We start from the raw sequence: 18830 nt of genomic DNA, 5'->3' as shown, positions 1-18830 counted from the left end.
TGATCTTGCAATGGAGTTGGCAGTTTCCCCCCTTTCTCCTGCCATGCATAAGATACTCTTGCTGAGCCTGACCTGAAGGCCATGGAAAAATCCCCTTTAGGCTCGTGGGCAGGACATTGCTTGACTGGAGTTCCTGCTGGGGTGTATAAACTCAAAATGGCAGCTTTTACGTACCCCCAGTGCTTTTCTATGATTCTGTGTCTGTACATAAATACAGGTTTATATGTATGCAGTATAATTTCTGTACTATAGCAGGAAGAGCTTGTCGTAGCAGAATAAAACCTCAAGATTTGCAGATTTAATTATAAAATGGTAGTATATAAGAAGAGAATATCTCATTTGAATTTCAATTTGTAGGGCGTATCATCAGGAAATCCATCTTTTTTAAGCAAATACAATGTGAAAAATCAAACCAAAATAAAGCTTATTTTGTCAGTTAATTTGCAGAGCAGAACAGCTCTTTGATATCAAAAAGGAAATAAATCTGACATTTAAAAAATCTACATCCATGTTTAGAGTTCTTTAGCTCTTCTGTGTGTGTGTGGAGCAGCTGAAGGGAGAGTTGTGTTCTTTAAAATTAGACTTGTACTTTCATCCTTTTTGTCTCAAGTAATGTTTGGGATGCTTTTTGAGGAGTTACTGGAAGTATCTATATATGAAAATAATTTTATATATGAGATGCTGGCAACTTGTTTGGAAGTGTGACGCGTTTTGCGTGTTAAGTGCCATGGGGTTCACTGTAATTTGGAAAAAGGCTACCATGACAGCTGCTGTCTGGGTTGGCTCATGTTAATAGAGCAGTGACCCAACGAGCCCAGAAACGAAGGTCTAAAAACTTGGTCTTATTTTATTGCACGTGTGTGTGAGCCCAAGGCACAGCCTCCATGTGCTGAGGAGAACTTTCGGTTTTGCAAACAAATGCTTACCTGCGATATATTTAGAGTCTGCTTTTTTGAATAGACAATTTACTTTGCCATCTGAAAAATCTGCTGCCTTCAGGAGGAAGAGGGACTGGTTTTGTATTGTGTTTTGGTTTTTCTTTAATCAGTTTTGACTTTCTGAGCCTTTTCATTTTGAGGTGAGAGGAGAGTTTAAACAAGGGCCATTTATTTTTCCTCCCCTAAACCAGACTTCTCTTAGTGCCTTGTGCTTTTTTGCCTCAGCAAGCGAGGTCTCGCTAGGTTTCTGCCTTCTGAGTTGTCCCCTTTCCCTTTTTGGGGAGCTCCTCTGCAGCTGGGGGTTAAATAACATCTCTAGCAATTCAGCAAATGCAGATTTCTTAATGGGAAAGGCAGTATTAGGAATGTTTGGGGGGGGTTTTAGGCAATTAAAGCAATGACAGGGTGAGCATCACGTGACTAGCTAAATCTTCGTGGTCGACAAAAAATGATCCCACTTCTGGAAACCCTAGTGCCTTTAGAAATGAATTTATTGCCAGGTGTTGCCTTAGGCAGCAAGAGCTGATCTCACGAGCGCATCGTGCAGTCGTCGCTCATTCAGACAAGTCTGTGGGAGGGACGAGGGCTGCTTGTATGCAGATTTTGTTGTCGTTAACGTGCATCGTTTTCAGTTTTGTTCTGTGGTCCCTCCTCCTCCAAACTGAGGACCGGTCATCAGATGGCCAGATCCTGCCATCCAGCCGTATCCTTGCTGTTTGCTCAATGCCCTCCCTGGCCCCATCGCGGTCCTCTGCCCTCTCCAGGGACGTATGCGGGACGTGCGCTTCTAATTAGCGAAGCCTTGATGTGAGTGGGGAACGTGTTTCATCTGCGTCATCATTTTTTTTTTTTTTTCCCCACTCTGAAGCAGCCTCTCGAAGACTTCATGAAATCCGCGTTACAAACTTGAGATAGGGGGAAAGTGGAATTGTGGAGAGTTCCAATTAAGCTTTTCATTACTTTGTAAATTGAGTGAACTTTTGAATTGCGTTAATATACAAACTAATCTCCTCTTACCAAGGCCAGACCATTCCCTCCAACGGTCATTAGAACAAGCAGTAACTCAGTAAATCACAAGCTCTGTAAGCTTTTGTGGGAAAAGATGAGCTGTCCTCTACAGTTTGGACAAGTTGTAAAGTATTTCTGCAGAGATGTTAGTGGGTGGCTTTTCAGAATCTTATTGGAAAAACCAGAATTTATTTCACAGAAAATCCTCACCGTAATTACTATGTAACGTTTCTGGTAACTGGCTCCCGACACAGATTTAACGGATTCTGTTGCTATTCTGCGCTGCCAGCCTCCGTTGCAGTGTATTGATTCTAGGCACATCAGGAAACTCTGTTTTGTAAAAAAAAAAAAAAATAGCAGGGAGGTTTTCCTGGATGTGAAAAGCCCATCAGCCTAGATTTTAAAGCGCTTGCCTTTGTTTTGTGCTGGCATAGACATCCTTTATTAATACTGATGTTAAAAATTTCTGCTCAAGAAGTAGGGTCCCCTCCTTCTGAAATGTCAAGCAGGTGTGGAATTTATAGTGAAGTCAAAAAAATGAAGCCTTTTGGGGTAGGCGCATGATAAATTGGATGTGTAAGAGGAATTTTAAAGAATATTATATGTTAATAACAAAAAAAAAAACAACAAAAACACCAAACCACCACAAACCCGTTGAGTCTGCTGTTACCAAGGAACAGTTAAAAGCAATAAAGACATTTCAAGAAAACTTACTGATTTCTTCGTGTGTATCTTCAGAACAAAATATTGAGCTACTGTGCTGTTCGATCTGGACAATTTTGTTAGAACATGGTACAGCAATACTCTCACCTGAGGAAAATCTCTGCTCTTCTGTTTAAACACCTAGTTATGGAGAGTTATTTTTTGCTTCTGCTGTTGCAGTCAGTGGACGCACTGTGCATGTTGGCTTTTCTGGATGAAGTGCGTTTCCCAAATAATAAACAACAATAGAAATGCATTTTATTTAGGGCTTTGATGGTGTCCTGTTGATAGCACAAAAGTGGCATTGTCGAAATAGCTGTCTTCTCAAAAGAAATGTTGAGATGAAACATTGATGTTTCTGTCCAGTAGAAAAGGGTTTTTTCCGCATAAAAGAAGTTTCAAAATGCTCCAGACGGCTCCAGGAGTCCAGGGCTGCTCGTGCCTGGGGACTTGTTTTGTTTTGGAAATGTAAACTTTGTTATTTCTGTCCAGCCAATTATAAATTGTATGTTGATTTAAGGGTAATATAGTATTAAAAATCAGAATCTGTGAAAACTTTCTGTACGTGCATCCTTAACTTCAGCCGCCCCACCTGCATACAGTGCATATAGTTTCTAATTGCGTGAATACCTCATTCTCTAATTAAAAGACATGCATGCGATTTTCTGTCCTTATGAATTGTGTGCAGCGTTTTATATGTGGGGGAAAAAAAAAGGTTATGCGGTATTTTTCAGCCAACAGCTTTAGATTTTTCTCCTGTGCTCACTAATGAAGATGGTGCCTTGTTACCCGATGTCCGTGAGGAACACAAGTGTGGGCATGGTTGCGCTCCCATAAAACGCATCTTCCTGGTGCTTCCAGCTGTGGCAGCCGAATGAGAAGTGGCGACCCTCCACAATAACTCACCCAAATGTGGCATTTCTGTTCTTTTCAATCGTGATGTGAAGGCTGAGGTGTTACCTGTGCAGAGATGATCTTTTCACAGCAGCAACTTCTGGGTCCTCCCATAGTGGCCGTCACCGCAACAGGCAAAAGCCTTTTCTCCATCACCTCATCTTCGTTCCTTGTGGTTCCGATCATCTGTTTTCTTACACCTGTCTTTAAACCAGTAATAAGTCCTATTGCTCTTTGAAATTATACCCATTTTGAATCAGCATGGCAAATTAAAAAAAAAAAAACTCTAGAGTGGGAACTTAAGGTCTCTAGGAGACAGCAGCACAGACTGTCACTTCAGCAGGAGCGGCTGCAGCTGTGACTTCTTCCAAGTAAGCAATCCAAACATAAATATTCAAAAGCAGTTCTCGTAAAAGCAGACTTCAGAGGGAGAAAAAAAAAATAAAAAATAAAAAAAGCGGCTGGCCCAGGCTCTCAGCTGCTTAACATTGCAATCCCTCGCTTGACTTCATAGGGCTGTAGCCACTTGTGCTTGCAGGTGTACACCTGACCAGGAGTTTGACAACTCTCTGGCCTTGGGGCAAAACGCATCTTCTTTCTGTCCTTTCCTGACTGTCTGTCTCGAGGAGCCTTGCTCCCTGCATTTACCAGCACCCGAGCTGCTACAAACACTTGATGTACATCAACAAACACTTTTTGCTCCGTCTTGAGCGAGCCCTGGAAGAGCCACTGCCGCTCTCCCCGTCAGAGCTCCTGGTGGCCTGGCTCCAAGAACCAGCCAACTGCAGAGTTTTGCGGCTACTCTTTTATGTTTCCTAGGAGCCATCCTTAGATCTTGCTGGCCTGTGCAGGGTTGCCACCCATCACCAGCTTAGGGTCATGAAGGAATTTGTCTGAGCCTAGCCACGATGGGGAGAGGACAAGTGTTGAGTTATTACATCGGGCTCGGCTCATGGAAGAGAAGACCCTTCGCCCACTGGAGCTTGATAGTGGGGTTTATGGTAGAGCAGCAGATCTGTGACACCACCCCGAACCCAGCAGCCGCCCTGGTTAAGTCCGTCAAGCCAGACTTTGGTGCAAACACAAGAAATCCTGGAGGAAGAATGCCCCACGGGTACGTATCTGCCTTCCTTCGCCTGAGCAACAGCCCCGTCGCTTAGCAGGACCCATCTCTGCATTAGCCATGCCCTTTCCTCGAGGAGAACCTCTTGAAGACACCCCTCCGGTGTCCGGCCAGATGGTCCCGGGGGGCTCCCGCAGTCATTCACTGTTGGGCTGGATCCAGCCTGGCTGCTTGGCTCTGTGGGCATCTCTTAAGAAGAGAAGGGGTCCAGTCAAGTGGCCGGCATCCAACGTAGCTTGGCCTAAGTCCACCACGACTTACTAATTTTTTAAGCATCTCTGAAGAAGCAGTCTCCAAAGTGAGTGCTCGGAAACCGGTGTGGTGCGTGTTACAAAGCTTGGGGTTTGGGGCTGAGAAGGTCGTTAAAAGCCCTGTGAAGACACCGGAGTTGTCTCCCTGGTCAGGGTGCAGGGACCCACCTGAGCTCATGTGTCCACCCAGTCCATGCTAAAACCCAACCATCCCCTCCCTCCCTGCCGCACCTCAGCGCTGGGGCTGGGAGGACTTCCCTGGAGGGACCTGAGCCCACCACCACCACCAAAATCACCCCCAGCAGTGTCCCCCCCGTTGGTCCCAGGGAAGTCCCGTGTTGCTGCCTTGCCAGCCACCACCCTTGAACTGCCACGGCATGAGCTGCCCCACAAAGCCAACCTCCGTCTCCTCCTAAGAGTACTAGGAGATGCTGAAGACACAAACGTGTAGTACCATAAACTCTGCCTTTAAAGGGAATTCTGGTGTGGCTCCTCTTTCTTGCCCATGTTGGTTATAGATAAATCCGAAACTGCACTGTTAAAACCGCAATGGCTGTGTATGTGGTTAGGACACCAGTTTTCAATCCCACTAGACGCATCTCTGCATGGCTTTCGTTCCCATCGCTGGCGACATACTTTAATCGATGTTTTCAGAGGTCACCTCCCCTCGAAAAGGCAAATAGCCCAAAAAAGCTGGAGATGCACAAGCTTGAAGGAGCAAACAGGCCAAGATGCCATTGCCTGTGGGACATGGAGGTGATCTGCTAGTAGAGGCAAAGGGAGACGGATTCCCAAATTGCCCGAGAGCAACCAGGATTGACTAACGCAACAATTAGCGCTCTGCCGCTCTTTAACCCTCAGGTACCAAACACCCTCCTGAGTTTTTTCCTCTAACACGGAGCAAGGTCCCGGGAAGAGCATCCCCAGGAATCACAGTGGGAAAGGGATGGAGGGGCACACATAAAAAGGAGCAAAACTGCCGAGATGCAGCTGGTGGCCGGTGTTTGCAGTTCCTGGGGCCCTTCACCATCGCTGCTTTAGTCATGAGTAAATCAAGACCGTGGTTGTTACCAAGATTGAGTTTCTTTCCACTTGCCACGGATCCTGAAGACCTGTGATTATGTGTATGGATCTCAGTTTTCCTTTTAGAAAGCACTGTGTTCGTAGTCCTCAGGGTGGTTGGGCACGGCTGAGCTCAGCAGTGCCTAACAGCCACGGAGATGCAGCCCTGGCAGCGGTGTTCTTTTAGGCATTTATTTGCTATTAAGAGGCACACCTTTGGAAACTGAAGAGGTTTTCCTTTTTCTACACACTTGACATATAGATATATGTATGTAAAAAAGCTCTTGTAACCTACTCGCTCCCTTTTGGCAAGAAAACATTTGTGAGGGCTTAACAAGTCTCCCCATGAGCCGCAGGATGACAGCGTTGGCTGTGGCGCCAGGCCTTAGCTGAAGCTAAAACGTCTGTTGCAGAACATAAAAATTGTGATTGTAATTCTCCCCAGCCTCTAAATGAAATGACAGCCTTTGGGACCACACTCAGGCTGCTGCAGACCTGCAGCTATTTGCAATTCTGAATAGCGACGCCCAACATTTTCTGTTTGACTATAAGATAAATGGTATATTCCTTGGAATACATGCAGCCCTAATACCTCAGAAAGTTTAAAATTCTTCCATAAAAGGTTGCTCCAGATAGGTAAAAAATTTCCCTGTTTTTTTCTTCTCTGCAATTTAGTCTAAAACTTATTTTATGTGAGTCTCTGTCTTGTAATGTCTTGTAAAGACTTCCTTTGGTGTAATATCTTGTAGAGCTTTGCAACGCACTTTCAACTTCATCTCCAGTGGTAGAGCATCGAAGATAGGTAGACTTTCTTTGGGTGGTATTTTCCAGCAACTGAAACTATCATATTGTCTCTGTGTCCTGCCCTACTTTGACGTTGTTCATTACAAATTTGTTCATTACAAATGCAGCAGAAGAAATTCGAGACTCGAGGATGGCCACCCCTTGGTCCCACAGTTAGTGGCAGAGCCCTTGGCAGCCCAGTAGACTGTTTGCTTCTCAGCCTTGTGGAAGTCCCGTGCAGTAAAATCCCCTCCTGGTTCACTCCTTTGACTAATATTGCCTCCTAGTGATGGCTGACCTTTTTGAGGGAAAAAGCACGGCCTTCTTGTGTCTGTTCAAAATCTGTAGATCTGATTTTACCTTTTTCATATTAGTGCAATCTGTGTATTTTGTGGCAAACCTGCATCCCCACTGGGTGCTCAAGAGCCCAGAGCAAGAAAAGCTTGAGACCTTTGAAAGGAAAAATTCCCATCTTTAGAGCTGTGATGAATTTGAAGGTTTGGGGGATTTCTGCAAAGCTTCAGATCTGTCCTGCTGCGCTGAGAATTGCTTCTTCTGAGCAACCTGATCTCCCTATCTGCCAGAGGAGCCTGCCGCCCCGTCCTCTTCGTCCCCGATGGCTGATCAGGGTTGAAGACCACTAATGGCGTGTGGACATGTACGTACACACACGCGTGTGGTTGTCCTTGGACGCACCATCCCGTAGGTCATCCCTGACCCCCTGCTCTCCCCATTGCTGGTACCTGGACATGCAAGGCCCCAACCTGCAGCCCTGCTGCAGCTGCGGCCCATCATCTTGTCCTAAATACCTTCAGGTGTTTCTCCATGACCGAAAAGAAGGTCATGTGCACACTCTGCAGGGCTCTCACGCCATTTTGTGCTTCTCATCAGAGCTCTGCTGCTGCTGGAGCTCTCTTCTCCCACGTGAAATCCTCCCACAAAGGCGGTTTTCTGGGGATATAGTGTTGCCCACAGACACAAGAAAGACGTTAGATATGGGAGCTCCTGAACGCCATTCATCATTCAGAAGGGGACTCCCACGGTGCTAATTACTGTGGTTTTGAGTTGTGTTTCTTGGCATCTTCCTCTTCTGCCTGCCTTTCCCCTCTTCCCGTTGCACGGAGCGTGAGGGAGTTGTGGATGACATGAGATGCTGACCTCATGGTCCCTTCAGGCAGGCACAGCTGACGAGAAGGACACGATGGGGTCAAATGAGAAGGACAGGATGGGGTCAAATGAGTCAGCCATATGCTGCGAAGCCACAGGAGTATGAGCTGCTCCCTCCCTGCTGCCTTTTGCAGCAGCGTGCAGGCTGGCCCCATCTCATCAGCAGTCAGGGACGGATGCTGCACGGTGCTTGGCAAGCGCGATGGGGACTGGGTCCGCTCCACCTCGTCTGGGCTGATCTGATCGTGCAGGAGGCCTGGAGAGCATTTACACTGAGGCCATGGAAGACTCATAATCCTTTCCACTGCTTGGGGTCCACTTTTTTCTGTTCAGCTGCTTTGTACATCTCCCATCAGGGCAATGAAGGTTTGGCCTTTACCTAGAGGGATGTCCGTGTTTGGGAAAGCAAGCAAGCCCACCTTCATCTTCCTGGCATGGCATCCCTCAGCGTCTGATGCCCCCAGAGCTCCAGGAGATGGTAAGTCAAAGCAGTCGGTTCCCATCCAGGGAGAAAAGGCACGATGGAAAACCAGCAACTTCAGGAAAAGGAGACCAGCCAGCTGCTGGTGTGCACAAAGCCCACAGCTTGGGGGAAGCTGTCTAGAAACCATCAAGGGCTTGCTGTGGTTTCCAAGGTAACTTCCATCTTCTGCGACCCAGGTGAGGCTCAGCCTTTATGAGCACACGGGCAGAATACAAATAGTGGCTCTGAGGTGGAAAACAAAATGCCACGTGTTACCCCAGCTGCTCTGCCAGCAGCTGCTCGCCTTCTACCCTTCCACATCTGCCCACCGAGGCAAAGTGCCAGGAACGAGGAATTTGGCCACAGCTGCTGAACCTTCACCACTCATTTGCTGCCAGAGGGAAGCCAGGTAATTCAAAATTTCCATAGGTGGCTTCAAAGCTGGAGTCATGACTCGAGAGCCCAGGGACCTCGTTAATATGCAGCTCCTTGGTGCCCCACATGGCTCTGACCTTCCCTGCATCCTCACCTGAGAGCACCCGCAAGCCCACCGGCCAGCATCGGCACCAGCTGGGCTCAGCTTTTGCCTCAAGGCTGTCCCAGGGTCTTCTGGGGAAATAAAGGAGTCAAGAATTCCCAAACTTCACCCCCATGGTAACCATGGGAGAGCTGGGCTGCTGTCACAGGAGAACCAGGTAGCTTTCCCGCGTGGGGTGACACGGGCCAGGCGCTGTTCACCTCTGGACCGCCTGCTACAAAAGCCACCGGGCTTTAATTGTCTCTTCAAAACCAGCGTGAGAGAGGAAAACAAGAGCAGTGAGAGGATGCACTCAACAGCCACATACCAAGTGCAATACTTTAATTCTTTGATGTATGCATTATAGTCCATAAAAAGAAAGTTTCCAAGAGCAGAGAAACCAAGGCCATCGCCAAAGGCTTCATGTGGTTCTTCCTGTCGCTATCACGCTGTGCACAGGCAGGGAGCCCACCCCAAAAACGCCAGCTTCCCACAAAGCTCACGGACGCACGCCCCAGGTCGTGGCACTGGTGCTGCCCCTGGTCCAGCATCTTCTCTCCATCACCTTCACGCAACCCAGGCCTCGGCCGGGAGACGGATGCAGGTGCCAGGCTGAGCCTGTTAGGGCAGAAGCATTTCTGCACGGTACTGATGCTGGAACCAGTGCATGGCCAGGAACCAGAAGGGGACATGGCAATGACACCTGCTGCAAACATTGCCTGAAAAACTTGGCATCAAGAGGCCCTCCTTTCCAGGTATTTGCGGCTTTCCTGAAATATTCTGTCGGCTGGCATCACCTACCCCAGGTGTCAGCTCTGATCCACCCACAAGACTCTATGCCACTTTTCTTTTTCAAGTATTTCAGAGCACAAACTCCAGCAGCACTGCCAATAGTGAAGAGTTCCTAGCTGTGTGTTGCTGAGAAGCCCTGGTTCGGATTTAAATGGTACGGACTTAAATTTGGGAAAGGCAAATTTGGGATTCTCACTAGCATCAGGAAATTTTTTTTAATTTTTTACCAAATCTGCCCCTATCTACAAGCCTTGGACCCTCTCAGGTGACAAATGCTGAGAAGAGACTGGTTGGAGCTTGAGGAGCAGCTCCCCAGGACCTGCTCTGGCAATGCTGTAGCCCCAGGCAAAGAAGCTGGCTGAGATCTCCTTCCTCAGGCAGGCATGAGCTGCAGGAACACCAGGCTGAGCAGATCTGAGAGCAGGGAGCCTGTCCACCCCACAGGACCAGTCTTCTCCTTCTATGTGGCTGGGCTGGCCTGTGGGAAACTCGTGGCCCGCTCCCTTGAAGGACTCGGGGAGATGCGCTTCGCCTTGTCCATTCCTGAGATGTAATGATGTCTCACCATCAGCTTGAGGCAACCAGTGAAATTTCTGTCCCGTCCCCACGTGTTGAATCCTGCTCATCAAAGTCCTGGAAAACTGAGGGTGGAAGGGGCTGCCAGGCCACCAGTTGGTGGTGATCTTCACTCGCACTGGGAGATGGGCACAGCCCAACAGGCTGATACCTCCCGGGATACAGACCTCAGGTGTCCTCCTTTGACACCTCCTGTATCCCTGCTGTCCCAAGGAGGAAACGATAGCGGACTTGGAACCTCTCAGCTGGCTTTAAGCATACAGAAAAGGCAGGGACCCCCCCCAGCATCCGAATATCACCAACAAGTGAGACGAGACACGATGCAGGCAGCCGAGGCATCATCCCATTTTGACTGCTGCACACCCCTCAATTAGCAGCTGAGCAGTTTTGGTTGCAAAGTCTCATTAAAAACTCTTCACAGCGAGGAATTCTTGGTTTAGCAGCTAGGCTGAGACAGTGAAGATCTGCCAAATGCCTGGGAGTTTGAAATGCAATAGGCACAACTTTGCAAAGGCAAAAGAAAGTGTTTTTCTCAGCCTGTCAAAAGATAGAATCTTAAACTCTTCATACAAGTCAGCTGGGATGAAACACTTCCAACAGGCAACATTTCTTACAGTGTAGTTATTCCACCTCTGATCTCCCAGCCCTGATTCTCAAAGAAAACCTACAAAACCTTCCCTAGGTAAATCTGGGAACTGTCTCTCATCACTTTTCTGAATACTAACGTTTTAGAGCACATTACCATCCTCCTCTTTTCACCATTCCCACTAATCTCTCAGTGCTCTACATTGTGCTACTATTATTCTACAAATTACCTGCTTCTCTTTTCCCCTTAGGAGATAACCACCAATATCCTCTTTATATTCCACAGGTGCTGTCAGATGTCTAGCTCAGACACAGGTCTAATTAAACCCAGAACAATTGTTCCCCGTGTGCAGTTAGGTTTGAAATTCACTGCGTCTCTCCTGAGGAGCGTGCGTGCCCCAAATCTTATCTGCTTTCTCCAGCTATATTATCTGGCTTCATAAAAGCTATTACACCTACCTAAAAATCTTTATCTTTAAACCTTTGGCTCTAACAATGCTGCCGTGCCAAAAGGCAGCATACACTGGAAATAGGAGGGGCAGCATGCAGCTGGGTCTGGTTTATAAAAAATAGAGGTGTAATACTATGACATGCTTCACGGAAGATCTTAGATTCTGTTTCGCAGGACACGGGCATTTCCACAGCAGGAGAGGACCTGAATCTCTTCTCCTCGAAGCCCGGTATCCTCACCGGGAGCTTCTGAGGATGCCTTACCCAATATTTGCAAAACGTGCTAGAGCAGCGGCTGCGGGAGAAGATCCCATGGCGAAGGAGCACTGCTCGTGGAAGGCAGTGCACAGGGGAGAGGGTGCAGGACTCCCCACGGCGTGGGCTAAGCCAACGCTGTAGCGATGGTCCCATGGGAAGAGCTGACCATGTGGGGCTGGGCTGTGCAGAAGAGCGAGGAGCTCTGGGACCAGCAGGTACCCAGCCTGCCGGGTAGTATCACCGCAATGTGTATTTATCCCATTCAGAAGGAGTATCTGAAGGAGTATCACTGCAATACGTATTTATCCCATTCAGAGGACCAACCGAGGAGGTAAACCTTGACTGTGGCCGAGTGTTTAATAAAGCATGGAGACCAGCTGAGGCTTTTCTCATACCTGGAGTATTTTTAGCATCGACTCCCTCAGGTGGCTTCTCTAGGTGTCTAGCAAGGGCTGGGTTTACACTGCTCACTCTCTCTCACTGGATCTCTAGCATTCCTCAACTGGACCTCCATTTTCCATATATTTATGGCAGTATAATATCTTTGATATTTGGTTGAAACTGGTGGATGGTTTCAAAAGCTAGGGAGGGGACAACTGTCAAGCAGATGTACACCTACACAGACAGCATGACCACAAGGGCCTCCTTCCCGTAGGAAAACAAGCTAAATGCTATGTAATCATGACATTCAAGGCTCTATTATAATGCAGAAACATAGATGTCCAGAAATAATGCTGTGTGGGCTGCCTAAATTTTGGCCTCTTTTAACCTTTGGCTACTTGACTTTGCAATTTTAGTGACTCTTTCAAGGAAGCGTTTTTATATGCAATGCAGTACCTCCTGCGACAGCACGTCAACTTCAGTGGAGTGTGTTTAGGTGGAGGAAGATGCCTTTTAATTTTGTGTTGATTTTCACCTTTTTTACATTCTTCCCACACACGCTCTCCCCCACTAAGAGTAGATTCACAAACACGTGCACAAATACGCGGAGGCTCAGCAACACAAAAGCCATCCGCATCTTTATCCCCATGCCACAGATGACAGGAGGGCGATGAGTCTGATCCTTGAGCCTTGCACAGACGGGTTTATTGAACTTGACAGCACCTCGTGTGTGCGGAGAGGTGACTCACTTGAGCAGAGGCTGGGGGACCTGCCCCTGGTTGTGGAGCCGCTTTCTTCATAGCAAATATTAGCTGTTCAAACAACACTCATGTTTCTATTTTGGGTCACTGTTTACAAGTACAGACTAACAACAGTGAAAGAACGGGAATCTGCTACAAGCCAGCGCTCTCCCAGCGCTCTCAAAAGCAGCTTACAGAAGCTACATTTCTGGAGAGGGTCAGAATGGACAATTGCTGTAAATATGTTAAAAAGATGTTACTAGCTGCCAGAGATTTCACATTTCCTAAGAGGAAGGTGAATATCTGGCACTTTCTCTAGCAGGTTAGAGGAGTAATTATTAGTGCGGAGACTTCGACGCCAACTCTTATCTTTGACAGGTTGTCAATGATTTCTGAGCCTAGGGAAGTACCACAATGTTTTCAAAATACCAGCAAATTTTCTAGTGAAGGGCTGCATGGTTTTGGGGGCTTAACTGAAGCACCTCTGAACGGCTGTCAGAAATAATTTGCACCATCCCACAGCAGAGGCAACAGATGGTTTAATATCCAGGCTTTTTGTTATGCACAAACATGTCAGATAAGTACACATCTGGCCCAAAGGAAATTGCTACCCATTCTTCTTACGTTTGCTTCCCTCTGTGTGAATTTGCCTGCTACTCCAACGGCCAGTTCAAAGTCCCTCATCAAAATCGTAACTGTAGTTCAATCAATAATGTTTTACAAGAGGGAAAATGCCTTGACCCACAAGTGCTCAAAATGGAGGTCACGCCAAACCTACAACTCATCGAGACGTGCGGACACTTAGCATGACCTGCCTTGATTTTCAAAAGCTGAGTTTTATTGAGCAGTCACCTCAATGATTTTGTGTAGTTCACATCTCTAACACAGGAGTGGGCTCCTCTCTGTAATGGACTCCATATGCCTAGAAAACCCATGACGGCCTGGCAGGCACAAGGGACTTCCTACGTCTGGGTTTTCTTCAGCAGAAGAATGGTTGTATGTCACTGAGATCAGAACAAAAGGGCAAGGAAGGCAAGTCCCAAAAATTTAATCTCAGCTCTGCCACTCACCTCTCCACATGGTGAGAAAATCCTTCCCTTTTTCAGTTTTAACCCTCCACATGTTGAAAAGTAACGTTTAGCTGTTAATATAGTATTAATATTTAAGATTTAATGATGGGGGGAAAAGCCTGTCCAAGACTCAAAGTCAGCCAAGTGAGAGACGCAAGCAGATGAGAAATCAGAATTCATTATTCCTAGCACTGCCAGAACGATGCCTTCTCTCTCACCGCGGAAGATCTCCACGTGAACAAAGAGACTTCGGGTAGTTTAACCACGGTGCTCTTAGGGAGATGTTATTGCCTAGCGTAACACGCCAGCAAATGAGGGTAAAGCCTATGGCTGGCTTCAGGTGGTTGCTGTCTCAACTCCTGATCAAAAGTGTTAGGATCTTCAGCGGGAGGCAGGGGCCATCGGAGGTGCTGGTGATGCACAGCAGGGATGGCGAGGTGAGCGAGAAGCTCAGCCAGGGCCGGTGTTGTTCTTTGGTCTTTATTTGTGAGACGGCTGAGTCAGAGTCGGCAGCGACAGCAAATCTTTAACAGCAAATCAGTAAATTAGAAGCAGAGATGTTGAAGGTAGGAGACACGTTGTAGCTCTTATCGGGGTGTTTCTAAGTGGATTATGTTCCATTTGTTCTCTAAGAAATAACTAGGTAATGCACCGTGCAGGCATGAACCAGATCTGCAGGGCAAGGCAAGGCAGACCGGGGGGGGAATACAATTTCTCGAAGAATGGTGTAGCAAGACACTGCTAATTTGCTGAGGGGCTCTGAGCCCTAGACTGCGGAAGGGCGGATTAGGCAAATGCTCTGCTAATAAGAATACTGAAAGGATAATGTTATATGTGATTGATGTAGCACTGGTGCTCCGCAAGAGACGGGGGGGTTTAAGGTGTACACATAAGAATAAGAATATGATGGTAAAGCCTTGAAAAAGCTGTAACAGCCAGGAAGGTTATTTAAGTGAAGGCAACTATGCATGGTAAAAAGGAGTGCAATTAGTAACATGATAAAATGAGGGCCAAGAGCTTGAATTCACAGGACAGCAATGAGAGCCACCATAAGCCAGAGGGTGAAAGGAGGAAAAGTCCTGCGAGACTTAGGGCAGGGAGCAGTAACAGGATGAGGTTTGCAAAGCTAGCGAAAATATTGCAGGCTCTGAAGGGAAATCTCATTGCAGTCAGAGATGGCTTTTTGTTATTTATGTTTTTTTTTCTTCTGGTAACTTTAAGAAAGAAGATAACATTCAGCTTTGTTAGATAAAGCTTCAGTGATTCATCTTTAAGAGTATAAGAAGCGAAGAGTTGAACTCCTGATCACGTTGAGTCTCCAGAAATGACAAGCGTTATGTGAAGCAGCGTGTGAGCTTCTGGAGGGAGGTGGACGTATCCTGCAAGCTGCAAGTGCGGATTTGAGGGCTGCTGCTGCCAAAAGCTCGGTTTCCAGGAGAAATCATTCTCAGTGATAAGCCTGTGGTTTTCAGCAAGAAACAGACTATGAGGAAATGGCCTCTGATGATAAATAATCCCAGAATCATTGTGTTTCTTTCTCCTAGCCCCACGTGCCATTTGCCAGAAGATAAAACGAAGCAACAAGAGGCTGTCAGGGTTCGCTGCAGTCCCTGCCCCTCTCACCACCCTTTGGCACCCATGTTCTCGTCAGATCTTGTTGTCCTCACTGGTTTTATTTGCTGTTTCCCTCTGTTCCTCTTCTGCTTATTTTCCTCCCACTGACTGAAATGCTGTTTCTGTTCTTCTTTCACGTTTAACTCTAATAATTAACTAGGAGGCAAAATTTCAGACCTTATTTAACCTCATCCATCGAGAGAAATCTAGTAAAATGCAATCCAGTTGTAGGTCTGTAACACTTTCTATTCATTCCAGTTTATTCATTTCAGTTTAGTCTGAAAGCCCTTCTTGGTGGCAAAAATAATGTATTTTGCTCTGGTCCACAGTAGCTTTGTTATCTTATGCAGTGAGGAGACAAACCACTCTAATATAATCATATTTATTAGATCATTAGCACTGTTTTAGAGAAGAGCCAACAACTGACACTTAGGGAAAAAAGAGAGCTGGCAGTAAAGGCCATTAGGTGGAAAGGCTTTGGAGGGAACCTGCAGGCAGTTCGCAGCGGTAATGAAGCAGACGCGTCTGATGTCTCCAGTTAATTATCTCATTGAGAGCTTGTTGGGAGGCACGGCGGTGGCTGAGCTGCAACCAGGTGCAAGGGTGGGGTACGAGGTTGGATGCAAATACATGTGGTTTGTTTCCTCTAACGATGGTGCTTAAATATGTGGCATTGCAGGGGACCAGAGCGATCACTTCTGAAGCAGTGGCACCCACAAACTAGGTGCTTTTATCTCATTTATATATATACGCGATCTCAAAATTGTATCTATCTGCCTATGTTTTCAACTGTGGGCAGCTGCAGGAGGTTGTCAGCCAGTCCTATACATGTTCAAACGGTGCAACCCCTAGGCAACAGGCTGACTGGCTTCCCAACAGGAGCGTCCTGTTTTTCTTTAGTAACCTTCTAGATTTGTTCTTCTGGTCACCGATGTTGTTTTACCTCAGCTTAGTCACACAGTCTTCTCCTACCATCATTGGAAAGCTCCCTCTGCAAAACAACAGTCCATTAGGACATAATTTATATATCGGTAACATACCTTGGCAACTGTGCGTTGTCTATACCTACATAATTATGGCAATATCACTGGCATATAATCACATTTGTTTAATTATAACACAAGGGAAATAAATCCATTGAAAACTTTTTTTTTTTTTTTTTGGTAGCTGAACAGAAAATCCCTCGTTTTTCACCAAATCCTTAGCAGAAAGTCCAGGAAATGAGTGACTGTAAGTACTGCTGACCTTTTGTGCTGAGGTAGTACATCACCAAAGAAAACTCAAGGATCAGAAAAAAGGTGAAGGAGTGGAGGACTGGAGAACAGGTAGTACTCAGTTCTATGTAACATCTTCTACTCACCTACAATGAAAAGGCACTTTAGAAAGCAACAAGCTGCTCAGAGTTTATGTTACCTTTGTACTATTACTGGGTTAAAAATGTTGCATGCTTAAAACCCCTTCTTGAGACACACTAGTGAAAAATGCCAGCTAATACCTTTTTATGCCAGAGAGAGGCAAAAGGGACCTGGAGTTAAAGACATAATGTCAATTTTATGGTCACTTTTTAAGAAATTATTTTAAATTAGGTTCAGATCAAGTATCTCTGAAATTCTCTGACAAGTGTCTTCTTCCTTTTTTAAAAAAAATTTTGCAGCTGCATCTTTCAATTCTCTCTTTTTTTTGTCCCTTCCTTGATATGGTGAAAATCCAAACAAACAAGAGGCCAAGCTGCCTACAGTCAAACTCACTGCACGTTGTTAATGTGCTGGAAGACATGGTATGGGTGAAATTGTAAGCACAGCTGCGATTCCACTAACCTGAAAACTAGGTGTTCTCCAGTGCATACCATACATAAAAATGTGTGGCTGCAAACATCTAGAAAGAATTAAAAAGGATTAATTAATGAATGAAGATTGCCTTCTGATCAGAACTGGGGTTTTGAGTCGTGTTTTTGGGCAGAAGTGTGATGGTTAAGGTTTCATACTGCCTAGCTTCTACTGAAATGGGAGCTCTGCCGTGAACTTGATGCTTGTGCACTGACAGAACAGCTTGGGGTGAACAAGTCTGTTATTAATGTATTGCTCAAAGGCAGTCTGAAAACACAACGGCTGCAACATATATTTTGGCCTTAAAAAGGCACACTGAGAATCCTTTGCTGCCAGAGGAACTAGACATGCAGCTTGATGGCCCATGCTCTGTTTGAGGAATAAGCTACACAGGTTTTCTTTTCTCTTATTCCAAAATCAATGACCATGCTCTGCCCAGATGTTTTTTGCCCCATTGCAGATTATTTCCTCTCTTTTTCCAGGTTACATAGACCATCTGCAGTGCAGGTAAGAGAATGATGCATGACAGTTGAAGACGGCAAAGGTTTGCTGTCTGCTTGCCCTGGCAGTTCAAGTGTTAATGGTAGTTTTGAGATTTATTTCTTGCACACTTGTGAAGCCATGGGTTCTTTACTGGCTGAAAAATCAGATATTCAGGCTATAGGAGAGACCCTTGCTGGCCAGCGGAGCTCTGCTGATGCTGTGCGGTACTTGTAACAGAGTCAGACAAGCAGCTCTGTAACAATCTCACTCCACCAGTTTTCCTCTTCCAAAATGAGTGCCCTGCTCACCTTAATTTGTTAATGAGGAGGTTGGCTGACAGGAATGAATGAAGTCAGAGCATTAGCTGTTGGTGGAATAGTCTCCTTCCTGGCTCAGTGCTCCCAAGTGAAAGTCAGCTTCTGCAGGAGCTTCCCTTCGTGCCTGGCAGAAATCTCATCTCTAGCTCCCGACCCAAAGGTTTTGACCCTATGGAGGTGTATGATACACAGCTGAACTCAGGGAGCATCCAGATGTGGGCAGCACTCAGCTCCTCCAGCACATGGAAATGCTAGAAAACAGACTGGGGGGGTCACCCCATCCACAGAGAAGAGGAGAGGTGAAACCAGGTTTCTGGGGCATCACCGTTTCCCAGTGAAATGCTTTCTGGAAACCTGGGAACCGAGAGATGAGGAAACATCCCAAACCTACCAGGAATCGCTTGCAAATGCCAAGGGCCCCCATCAAACGTGAAGTGTGACTCAGGGAGGTGGTGCTCCTGCAACATGCTCAGCACCGGCAGCCAGAAAAGGAGTAGGGTGCTCCAGCCATCCCCGAGGACACCTGCTGTGAGGAGTGGTGAGAAATCACCAAAACGAGGTCTTATATCCACATGAATCTAAGTGAATGCTTTGGTCTTAGATAGCCAAGCCTCTGGGCTGCGAGATGGCCAAGCCGCATCTGGCCAGAGGAAGGAGGTCGTGGCCTCTGGATTTTAGGGCTGCCCGGCTCTCAGGCCAGCCAGGCGGCCAGCACGACCTGGGCAGCCTCGTGGCCTCTCCCAAACCCTTCCCACCCCTCCGTGTCCCCAACCACATGAGTATCGTGATGGGATGCAGGCTTGCTGGCTGTGCCCCAATGCCTTTCACGG

The sequence above is a fragment of the Haliaeetus leucocephalus genome, unplaced genomic scaffold (genome assembly GCF_000737465.1).
Source record: "Haliaeetus leucocephalus isolate CR32 unplaced genomic scaffold, Haliaeetus_leucocephalus-4.0 Scaffold897, whole genome shotgun sequence".
Lineage (NCBI taxonomy): Eukaryota > Metazoa > Chordata > Aves > Accipitriformes > Accipitridae > Haliaeetus > Haliaeetus leucocephalus.
The sequence above is the reverse complement of the archived record's forward strand: the minus strand, read 5'-3'. Positions refer to the sequence as shown.